General features: G+C 29.9%; 1 protein-coding gene across 5 annotated transcripts in view; it reads left to right on the forward strand.

The window, feature by feature from the left end:
• LOC107455859 (phosphatidylcholine:ceramide cholinephosphotransferase 1) overlaps positions 1-12,748 on the forward strand; it is a 75,884-nt gene that overhangs the window by 20,620 nt on the left and 42,516 nt on the right. Inside the window, exons 1-2 of one of the 5 annotated variants that reach the window (XM_043045118.2) lie at positions 3,574-3,596; positions 3,731-3,765. The exons of 3 other annotated variants lie outside the window; for them this stretch is intronic. The gene's annotated coding sequence lies outside the window, so the exon portion shown is untranslated. Of the gene's footprint in view, positions 1-3,466; positions 3,597-3,730; positions 3,766-12,748 lie in introns of those variants that run through there. One more of the 5 variants, XM_043045119.2, reaches the window with a different exon arrangement.

Here is a 12,748-nt window from a genome sequence, read left to right on the forward strand (position 1 = left end):
AAAGAGCTCCAAGAATACCAGTCAGTCCAGTCATCATCACATATGTTTTTGGATTCCTAATTTAAAGGTATTTACTTGTATTGCTATTAATACGATTACCAGATTATGAAATATGTAAAACAGAGTTATAAAGAAAAATAATCTAATTTAAACTTCAAGATTTTTCTAACCACATGAAATGAACTAAAAGCATCTTTATAAAAAGATTTTGTTCGGATTGAGTACTGGTAAATGCAATTAAAGTATTTTCTTTTAATACTTACTTTTTGAGCTGAGCCAAAAAATTTTAAGCTCTATAAACATCTCCGAAATCACTTTTTTTTTTTAAAAACCGGATTCTTATTTTTTCATTGAGTTTTCTTGCAGGCTAGCCCAGTATTGCACCATACAGATTTGAAAGCTCACTTGAGCTTTCGAATATGTTATATACAATTGGCACTTCTGTCAGAAAGAAATTTTTTTTCTTCCCTGAACCGAGCTGAAATTTTTGCTTCACTTCATAAAAATAATAAATAAATAAATGAGAGAAGGAATGGAAAGGAATAAAAAAAAAAAATTGATTCTAATTTTCTTTCGAATATTTTGATTTTTTTTTTTGCTACAGCAAGCCAAATATTTCGGGGAACGGCGTACCCCCAAGTTTCCCTCCTCCTACTACAACACTGAATTTAAGGATAAATCCAAATAAACTCCTACTACAACACTGAATTTAAATATAAATCCAAATAAACTATAACTCTGCATGAAGTAAAATTTGTTCCGATTAATTTCATAAAATTTTGAATAGAATAATTCTTAAGGAATCTTGTATTTTCAATAGTTAAAACTCTTGAACAAACTCAGAAAAACTTTTTCAACATTTTCTTTCCCCAAACAACTTTCATTTAATTTTTCCTAGTGTAACTTTTCTCTATATCTTTTACAATCTTTTAACATTTATAAAAGATTTTGAAAATACTGTGATTTTAATTTCTTACAGTATTCCTTACACCCCTCAACCCCTTGCTAGCAAAAGTAAGCAAATCGCAATCTCCCTCCTCTCCCCATTAGGCGCTTACGTAATATTTGAACGACCCCTTTAAAATAGAACAATTTGACAATCTTCTTCATTATAACATACATTATTTAAATTTATACAAAGACCCTTATCCTCTGTGCTGTTGATGTATAAATATTTAATACTATTTGTAAAGGAGGACATGTTTAGCCATTTAATTTATTTCGTACTTTTTTCAAATTACTTTTTTTCTTCTCTACCATTGAATGGTCTCAGACTGGTGATCACTGGGACCTTTTATTTATGGTTATATTAATTAGTTGCAAAACTGCATGTTATGCGTGTATATTTTGCCCCTTTTTCCTCTTGATATGCAAATTAGTTATTCTACGCAACTGGACTTGATGATTGCTACGAAATTATTTCCTTTCTATAAACACTTTATAGCAAATGAATGTATCCAATGGAAACTGGGGCGTTCGTAAATTACGCAGAAGCTGGTGTCAAATTATGAACCCCAATCATAAATTATTAATTATCTTTCCATTATTTTCACTTCCTTACGTCATAAGTAATTAGGTTCATGGAAGACTCGTGAAGACAAAAACATATTATTCCGTCAAGTGAATTTGTTTAATAATGTGTTAATTACGAAGTAAACAGCTGGTTCTACGTCTTTCAAGGTACGTTTCAGTTTGAACCCTGGCAATATCAATCAAAGTGCAAAAGATTATGATTTTAAAATAAATATTTTTTAAAAAAATTGCGGTATTACGAATAAAGAAAATTAACTTTCCTTTGTGTTTGCGGCTTAATAAATATGATTTGAATTGATGAAATGATTTGCAGTTTGTATCGGTCGTAAGCGAATCACTTTTAGGGAGGGTCACTGTGTCCTCCCATCTAGACATATGAAATAAAAATTTACTATTCGGGAATTAGGGAAATTTTGTTTGACTTTCTGCAAATGAAGTTAAGGCATGTGTGATTTTACTTGAGAAAGGCTTTAATCGCTTCAAAAAACTGTCTTCTGTCAGTGATACTTTGACTACATCGGGCTAGCTAGACGCTCTTTAAAATTTTAGACTTGTGGAACACGATCGATATGTCCGTTATCAAGAATGCGAGAAATCATTAATTGTTACGTATGTTTGAAATCTTTTGCATAGATTCAATTTCGACCACGCCAAAATTATTTCCACCCTAATTACAGCAGCTCATCTTGTATACCCTTGGATCTAGTTTTATTCATATGAACGCTGATTCCCTTGCTAACGACATTAGTTCCTCGCCACCTCTCCATATCTCGTGGAGATGCATTTTACCCTGCTTTGCCCCTATCGACCACTGTGGTTTTTCTTGTTCTGTTTTTTATCTTTTCTTTTTCTCTCGGCTACTGTGGTTTTTCTAGTTTGGTTCCTCACCTTTATTTTTCCATTTTTCGTTGGCAACGTGAAGTTCAAATCAATTATGTTTCTTATTCACGTCTGGTAAGTCTTGAAAATGGGCGCCAGTTATGAGTGCTTGAAACGTGCCGACTGTTATTTCCAAATTGATTTTTTTTTTTTTTTTTTTTTTTTTGGGAAGCGAATGTAGTTTTTAATCAAGTAATATACTACCATCTTAGTTTCTTGGGGTTATTTATTTAACGTGTGCAATTTTCTCAAGTGGAACTTGAAATCCTTTGTGATTTTAGCAATTTGAAAGGCATACCTGTAGAAGTCTAGATTAGATATTTTTCTTTTCTTTTTTGCCTTTAGCAAATAAGCTGCTGTTTCATAAAAAATTGCATCTGTCACTGCTTCCAAATACGAGCTTGCTTTTAGCAAAACCTAAAATCGTATGAGATGATACCTCTTAAAACACAGAAATGAAATATTGTTTATGAATGTTCATTTCCAACGAAAAAAAAAGAAAAAAGAAGCATTGTAATTCTCTAAAATTGGAATTTCATTCGGTGATTTAAGAATCCCTTCTCCATGTTCATTTAGCGTTCGCCACTGGATTAAAAAAATGTTTTTATTACATAAATTTATTTCTTTAAAAGGGTAGATTTGAGATACAATATTCATTTACTCATTTTTCCCCGTCTACTCTTTATTTACATATTAATTTTAAAATATTTTTTACCCCAAAATAGCAAAAGTGTTTTATGTGATTTCTGATAGATAATAAATACATGATTTTCAGGAGAGGTTTTATCCGTCGTTCAGATTACATGCTAAAAAAAAACTTATATCTCACTGAAGATAAACATTAAAGAACTTATTCACTGTGCTTTTTCTTAAATCGGATTTGCACAGACTGCTTTTACTGGGCGTTTAAAACGGACTACTCATAAGTTCTCGAGTATAAAATACTCTTAGTATATCGCGCAGTATAAAAATTTATCCGCAAATATTTCTTTTGAAGTGCTGATAAAAAAACGTGGTAAGAAGGTCGAATTCCAGAAAGTACAGATAAGGATTTAAAAAGCTGTCGTGATATCTTTGTAAGTGAGGAACGAGTTTACTTTTATTGTTTTATAGAGATTTATGGTGAACTCTTCAAAACGACTCCTGAAAAATTGATGATATGCCATCTTGGTTTCGCTTCAAAGGTAATTCAGTGGAGTGTTTTTCTCTTACAAATCTGTTTATACTATAAAGGAGGTTATAAAATTGCGATTTACAGTAGATTTCTTATTTTAAATATATTTAATTTTCTTTTTATTTTTTTGTTTTATTGATTTAGCGGCGTCATTTATTACCTGATGGATTTGGATAAATGTAAGTTTTTTTTAATGAAAAAAAAATATTCTGTTTAAATTAAATGAAATTATGCTTCAATAATTTGTTAGTAAAATCGTTCAGCTGTATTTCGGGTAATTTTTCGCTGGCGAATATGACCTTCATTAAAAACTCGCCAAAAAATGCCAATTTTTAAAAAGTAGAAGTTTCAAGGTAAAAAAAAAAAAAAATTATCTTTGTTGGGATTAATGTAGAAAGGGTTAGGCATAAAATACTTCTTAAAATCCAATTGCAAAAATTTTACAACATTTGTTTATACTTCTGACTTTTCCTTACCAATGAAAGAATGTGGTGATAAATATACAAATTAAAGTATCAGTTAAGGTTAAATTATATATATAGCTCTTTCGTTTAGAGTTAGACAAGATAAGCTTGCACGGAAGTGTCGTACTTCATATCGCTTCCTGTCGCTCATCTATGATTTTTCGGAGTCTTGCAATTATAGTCTTTATTGTTTAAAACCAATTAAAAATATCTAATAACTATCATAAAACTTTTATTGAATATAAAAGGGCACTTGAATTTTTAATTGTACGCTTTTGTAAATTAAAATTCTTGTTCTTAATTTTCTTGCATTTTTTAAGTAAATAGGATTTTTATTTACTGCGAGTAAATTCCTCGTATAATAAAATATTCGTAATTGTAGTACTTTAATTGCGTCTCTTTGCTGCTGCTAAATGGGCTATATGCGACAGTTTGGGAAGCATCCCTGAGAATGTTCCATCACAATTTTGATCCTCTGCAGTGGAAATATTCCCCCCCCCCCCNTTCCCCCCCCCCCCGCTTTGGTAGCCCAATGACCTACGTGCAAAAGTCATGCACTTTATGATCTAGCAGTTCAACAAAGATCGATACCGTTCATCCTCGGTCCCTGCGCAGGCTGATCAAAGTGGTTCCTCACTGGCCGCAGCCCGCGATGCTTGATCTTCGATGTTCTACTGGGGACAGTGTCTTTACGATATAATTTGAGTTATGTTCTGAGTTATGCGAGCAGTAATAAACTGAATTCAACTTTTTTACAAGACAAAGATACTTTGTATTATTTAACACCTACGTTCATAAATTATTTTATTTAGATGTTAGGTACATGGGATCGTTGAAATTAAGTGTTTGATTAAATTTTTTTTAGATCTTTGCTTTTATTTTTCTAGGCAAAAAAGATAGTATATGGGCCATAAGAATATCAAAAGGAAAAATTGTTCATAAGTTTATTTTTTGTCGTTTTTTTTTCGCGTCTTGTTATTAGACAATTTTTTTATCTAAATTTTACCATTCCTGTTATTTTTGTGGATTGAATTTTTTAAACATCATTTTTAAAGTTTAATAAGAAAATGTGTAAAACTGTTTACAAATGTATTTTCTCAGTGCTACGCAAAATGTATTTATGCAATAAAATTAAGAGAGAAATTGACATTACAACTCTCTCTAGTTTACTATCTGTTCTAAATACATTTGATAATGATCTTTCAAAAATTAGAAAACTGGGACTGACGTGATGTATATAGAATTTCGAATAAATATTTACTAATTTTCTCCGTAGATGTTGCATACCGTTTAGTTTACACTATGATTCATAGTTTCCATCAGGCATTGAATCTTATTCAGCATTTTATTAGTTTATTTATTCAGATGATAAGTATATTTATTGCATTGCACTTATTTTCTGTAAGATTGTTTATAAGTGTGATTTGAAAGCTGTTCTATAATGTTCTGTGGTTTGCAGAATTAGTCCTCATTACGAAATAGTGGTATTATCTTTGAGTTCTATGAAGCAGACGGGCTGAATAAAATGTTGCCAAGATATTGCCAAAGTTATAAATTTCTGGCATGTTTACCTATTCTGCAATTTTAATCTAGCAATTTTACAACTTTTTAAAAAATTACGCTGTGATTTGAAATTGTTTTTAATGCTTTCTTAACGGTGTATAGTTATGAAAACCACTCTTAACTAAGACCGTTTTCCGATGTGTAACTAGAAAGGAAGTTCTTCACCGAATTATATTGAGTCTGACAGCAAATTCTGCGATAACTTCACTTTCTTTTGCTTCTTATTGTCCGTCGTTATTCCCCGTTAATGTGTCGTTGTTATTCACCCGAATCGAATTGTAACATCGTAACACATCTTCTCGTTTGGCAGTAAACTACAAATAAATTATCTTAACCCTTTGAGGCACACGAACATAAATTTTCATATTTTTTTAAAATTGAGAAACTAATTATGATGCTTAGGATCTAAGAATGGGAAAATGACNACTTTATATTTCGAGTTGAAGACATTCGTCTATTCATTCGTCGTGCGTTGTCAGGTAGTCCAATTAACTTAATTCTGCCTCAGTGAATGGCGTTACGAGCGGGCTCTTGCAAAAAGAGAAGGCGCAATTTTAACGCGTGCACTATCTATCTTTTGTGAAAGAAAGGAAGTCCAATGCTGGCTTAAAAAATCTAAGTTTATTGTAATTCCCAAAATGTCTTGCTGGTTTTGTTCTGATGCGAGAGTTTTTATTATGAAAAAAAAAAAAAATCGTGCGACTTATCGCTATAGTACTGAAAATTATTGTAAAAATTGCTAAATTCAAAAACATTGCAGGAAAGGAAAATATATGATAGGAAAATTTTGGCAAAATCACATTCTCGCAAAAATTGCGATATTACATTCGACACAGAAAGTTTCAGAGGTAATTTTTTTCCCCGACAAGTTTTGAAAATTTGAAATATTTCTAAAAATTCGCTGTTATTTTATTTATTTATTATTATTTTATTATAAATTTTAAAGCTTTTTCGGGGAATGAAAATGATGCATAACAAATCTGAAAACATTTACGCGTGATATACTAATCCATATAGAACTTATAAGATGTAGTGCTTTTCAATTCTCGAAAACTTTTTTTTCCCGTTCCACCCTATTGCGTTCCTTCAAGTGACGTCATCCTACGATAACGTTACTTGCAGGTATACAATAGGGTGCACTTGCTGTAAATCATTGCATTTGTCGATTCAGAAGCCAATCGGGTTAGACCAGAGTGACGTCGCTTATGGGTATCCAAATAAATTGGAGTTAAATCACATGATTGGGCATAATTCTTCTCGAGCTGCAAGTACCCAATTATTTAATATTGATAACAATATAAATATATAGACATATTATTTGTAGATTTAAAACTAATGTCTGAATGCAGAATCTAGGACTTTGAAATTACAGTTTTATTTTTGAATGAGTTAAAACTTTTAAAAGGAGGGCAGATAAACTGATAAGTTGATTAGCCTTACAATTGTTTAAGCAGAAGAACGGAATAAAAAAGAGCACTATACGTTTATTGCTTAATTGCCGGTAGATTTGAAATTGTTATAGTTTTTAAATAGAAAACGTAAGGATGAGTCCCGTTTTTTTTAAAAATAGCATAAAATAAATTTGGCGAGGTGTCAATTTTGGCGATAAAATATTTTGTGAAGCATCCGTTAAAAGTCCTAAATTTATCCTAATATAACTCCTTTTTGAATCAAAATTAATATTCACCTTACAATCCAAATTTAATATTCTAATCCTTTATTGAGGTTGTTAAGACTTCAACCGTAAGATGTTACTATTTCATGTACGGAATAATGTTCTAATACAAAGGAAATAAATTTCTGAGACCTATAATTATAATGAACGAAAATTTTTTTTTTTTAAGTTTTTGACCACTTTTAACTGGTTTCTTTGGTAATATCATTTGAAATATTTTGCAAGCTATCTAATCTAATTTTTCTTGTCGAAAATGATTGTAGGTGTACCGTACTTTGGAAGGTTAAAAAAAGGGTAGAAAGTTTGCTTTAAAAGGTTAATTATTTTTCGTCTAATTATTATGCACACTCTTTTCAATTAAATAGCAATTAATGCTGAATGTTCGTTTGGAAGATTTGAGTTTCGGTTTTGAAACAATTGCGGAAACTAAAATTTTATTTGTAATTTGTTAAATATTAACAAGAACTTTTCAAAAACCATTTTTAAGCATAATAAATTTTTTTTTACGCGGTTTGTGTTCTTGGTGACAATATCTAAAGAATAATAAATTTCTGTGTCTTGTATATAGTTAACATTCTTTTTTGTTATATTGTCATGGTTACTTCCAACCAATTCGTGAAATAGTTCTTAGCATGCGCTTTCAATTTCGCCATATTTCGTGTACAATTGAAACTTATTAACTATGCCCTGTTCTATTTTAAGTTCCGTTACCTTTTTTTGTTCCATATTGCTGGGTATTTATAGCCAGATTTTTAGACATGCAGTTCATATACGGTAAATAAGAACCATATGTATATTATATATAACGTATTGAAAGTTGAAATACAGAATCTTTTACGTAAGATTATTTCTCTTTTGTTATAAAATTATTTATCCGCCTGTTTGAAAATTATTAATTTTATTTATTGAACTTTTGTTTTTGATATAAAACTAAAGTACCAGATCTTAGCTTTCTTTATTAGACATTAGACCTTTTTATTAATTATTTAGTGTTCTTTTTATTACATAACTGTGTCGTTTTGAGACTAATTAATAGGAATCAGGTTTTGTTATACTATTCATCAGTTCAATTAATTATTCAGAAGTTGATTTTTGTTATGTTTAATCTTTTTTAAAAATTTCGCGTTCTAACAGATTTAAGATAAACGTTGTTAAACAACGATATAATGAGTTTTATTTAATACTTATTTTCTGTTTCTGTTCTAATCGGTTACAGATAGCTGCTTTTATTGACATCGAACAATTTTTGATGACTGCCATTGTTTTTGAACTATTGTAGTTGTCAACGTGATGCGTTTAATATATTTTTTTTCTTTCAAAAAACGAAAAGTAAACTTTCAAATTTTATTACATTATTTCTTAAATTCATTTGGAAGTGTTCGGATCAAATTTCGTGTTTTGAATTTAGTCGAAATATGTCAATAAATTGTTGTGAAAGTTTTGTACAACTTATTTTATCTTGATTCCCAGAATATACAAAACCATGTTATTAACCATATTGCTATTTTCAAATGTAGGTTTTAAAATATTTACTCATTATTAAAAAGGAAGCAAATTGGAGAATTCAGGCAAGGATATAGGAATAGCTAAATTTTGCCTGTTTTTTAAAACTTATAATTTTTTAAAATACTTAAATTTTTTTTGGCGTTATAAATACTAATTTCTGTTTTTAAAATACATAGCATTAGAGCTACTGATGCATTTTGGCAACTAATTAATTACAAACGCTAAAGCTGTTATACATACTTAATAATTTTTGAAACGGAAGTATTCAGAAATAAGATTTATAGAATTTTAGAAAAAAGTTATATTCTTACTTTTTGATTGAAGATAGAAATTGTTGTGTCATTCGACCGTAATGTTTAAATTATAATTTTTCGTTCTAGTTAATAAATAAGCAATAATCTGCAGTTGTCATTAACGAAATTTTTTCCATTATTTCTCAAAAAAAAAATCTAGTCCTTTTCCCAAACTAAATTCGTTGTGTTTTTAGGTAGTGTAATTATTTTGTACACTGTTAAAAGTGCAACATTAGTTTATCCCAATAAACTTGATTTTTTTCCATTTCTTTCGCAGACGTTGATTTAGCCTGCATAACGAAGGTTGGGAAAGAGGGATGTCTGTAACATTACCGTTCAAATGACATTCAAACTACGCACTGTACTTCGAATGTAAACATTGTTTCTGTTTTTATTAAGTTTGGTACTTGAAGAAGGCCATCGGGGCCATCTCACATAAGATTGTAACTCCTTGGCCTTAATTACAACGGTAATTTAACGAGCATTTTCGTCCTCACTTTTGTAAGTGCCCATTATTCCACATTTAATCTAGGAACTAAAATATTTTCTACAATAATTGTGTTTCTTTATACTCATTTGCTTTTAAAATAATTAGATGTCTTTAATGTTGTTAACTTTACACAGGTAATGGGCATGCTTCGTATAAAAATAAATTTCATTTCTACATTAAAATTTATGTATCGTTGTTTAAATTACTGGCCGACTGGATATTGGTAGGATTTACTTATGTTTGTTAATCGCTAATTTCAGATATTATTCATATGTTTCAGAGGGTTTCCACGACTTTTTGTGTTCATGAAAGATTTACTCATAATTTTGTTTCAGCTGTCAGGGGTCTGTCCAGACATTTTGTGAAAGGTCCGTTTTTCGTGAAATTGTGACAAAATTACATTCCTTCAACCAGGGTCCGCTTTTATGAACTTATACAAATAGGGTCCGTTATTGCAAAAAAAAACTTTTTCAAGGAGTTTTTAAATTGTAAAGACATACATGATAATGCTCAACACTGTAAAATTATAATTAAAAAAATTAAATTTTAAAAAATAAACAACAATTGCAGCTTCTAAATTAGAGATGCAACATACAAATATTTGGTATTTAGCCTATACTGCTGAACGCAGAATATTAATTTCGGACGAATAATGGAAGAATCGTCTGCCGAAGACAAAACTTAATTCGTTTACATCCATCTTTCTTGTTTTCTGCCCTGGAAAGGGTTTATTCGATTAACAAAATAGTAATGAAGATAAACAAATTTGTGAAGGGTCTGATTAAAAGAAAAATCATTTTGTGAAGGGTCCGTTTTTAAGTTAAAATATTTTGTGAAGGGTCCGTTTTTATGAAAAGATATTTTATGAAGGGTCCGTTAACGGACCCAAATTTCTTCTAAACAGTCCCCTGGCTGTGTTAGCGTGTGAAAAATCAGTGATCTGTGCTGAATTAGTGAAGAATTGTTTTGAATTTCAGGAAAAAGGTCCTGCTTTTGTAAAAAAAAAATCTAAGGAGCTACGATTTATAAATGAACTAACGATATTATCGCGAATCCATTTTTCATAAGTGTTTTCTGGAGAACCCATTTTTTAATTGAAAAAAATATCGAAAATTATCCGTTTTCAAGATAAACTATTTTTTGAAGGGTCTGTTTTAAAGATGAAAATTTTTGTGAGGAATCCGTTGAGGGTCTAAAAAAATTTTTCTGGTTAGACCTTTTTTCATACTTCACAAATATAATTTTATTTTTATTTTACTATTCTTAAAGGACAAAAACATTCTGATTTGCACGAAATATTTTGATAGTTATTGTTTGTTTTCGTATCTAACGCGTGTTTTTAAGTCTTAAATGTTCACATAAAATGCTTACAGTATATAATCTCCTATAATTATTAGAATATTTCGAATCCCTTTTCGATTTTAGCGAAAACTTGACATTTTAAGATTATTTTACTGTGTTGGCGGAATCACCTTGGATCTGATGCCAGCTTCAATGAGTAGTCTATTTTTTTTTGTTTTTTCTTACGTCAGTACTTACAAAGATAGCTCTGTTTATACTTCTGTGATTTATGTTGAAATCGTATTTAGTTTTATCTCTGTGGTTGAAAATTAAAAGATTTTGTGCAGTATAGCTGCCAAACGTTTCGGCTTATTTGCAGTGAAATAAAAATGCCCTATTTGTGAAGAGAAAAAGAGTGTTTGTTACTTTTATATGATTTTTTGGTTTTAGTATTTAATTCTCCGAATCTAGTTCTCTGTTTTAAAGAAAAAATTGTGCTAATAAAATGGCGTTTTATTTATTACTGAGATAATCACCATGCCGGTTCTGTATTATTTAATACATTTACGATTTAAATGTCATCATTCGAATGAAATTGTATTACTTTTAATAATGACAATTGTTATATTCGTTATATAGCGTTGATAAAAATTAAAGTTAAGAGTAAATTTTTTTCTGATACCTATAGGGTATTTCATAGGAAAATCGTGCACACTTGTATGCAATTATGTTAAGGAAGGTAAAATTATCTTTGTACTTGATATACAGGATGATAATTATGGATAACTTGAAAATAAACTTGATAGCCTGGGATCGTTGTAAAGATCTAGGTAAAGCTTAGCGATTGAATGCAGTGCATTTTTGAATTATTTTTTTAACACATTCCTATTGTTTATTTTTTGGTGAAAGAGTAAATACAGTGTTTCCATTAAGCGATATTGATTTTTAAGGCCGCATTATTCTCCTGATCTCGACGCTTGATTCATTTTTGTGGGACAATATTTGAAACGGAATTTACTCAAACTCATAACTGCCATTTATGGAGGTTGCTTAACACATAGATTTAAGTACTTCAAGTTTCACAGAATTTTCTGATGTTCTTTCCAAGACTTTTTTTTTTTTTTAGAAAATGTTAATGTTTGTAGAAAAGTCTATTTCAAACGAATTCAATTTCAATTGTCCGTGAATCCGATCAATTCCTATCAATTTCAATTGTCTATGAATCTGATGTATGATTTATTTTATTACACAATAAACATAGTTAACGTTTTCTAAACTAATTTGGATGTCTTTTCAGGGGTCTGTTAAGAAGAAATTTGGGTCCGTTTAGGGACCCTTCACAAAATATGTTTTCATAAAAACGGACACTTCACAATTTTATCTTCATTATTGTTTTGTTAATCGAATAAACCCTTCTCGGGTGGGGGGGGGAGAAAGACAGATGTAAACGAACTACATTTTGTTTTCGGCAGACTCGCAGTATAGGCTAAATACCAAATATTTGTATGTTGCATCTCGAATTTAGTAACTGCAATTGCTGTTTATTTTTTAAAATTTAATTCTTTTAATTATAATTTTAGAATGTTGAACATAATCTTGTATGTCTTAACAATTTAAAAACTCCTTGAATATTTTTTTTTTTTTTTTTTTTTTTTTTTTTTNTTTAGAAAATGTTAATGTTTGTAGAAAAGTCTATTTCAAACGAATTCAATTTCAATTGTCTATGAATCCGATCAATTCCTATCAATCTGATGTATGATTTATTTTTTTACGCAATAAACATAGTTAACGTTTACTAAACTAATTTGGATGTCTTTTTGGAAAAGACAAGAAGCATTTTTTAGAAGATTCTGAGCACCATTTCCTAGTTATGAAAAAGATCAAAGCCAC

This window comes from Parasteatoda tepidariorum, chromosome 10 (genome assembly GCF_043381705.1).
Source record: "Parasteatoda tepidariorum isolate YZ-2023 chromosome 10, CAS_Ptep_4.0, whole genome shotgun sequence".
NCBI classification, from domain to species: domain Eukaryota; kingdom Metazoa; phylum Arthropoda; class Arachnida; order Araneae; family Theridiidae; genus Parasteatoda; species Parasteatoda tepidariorum.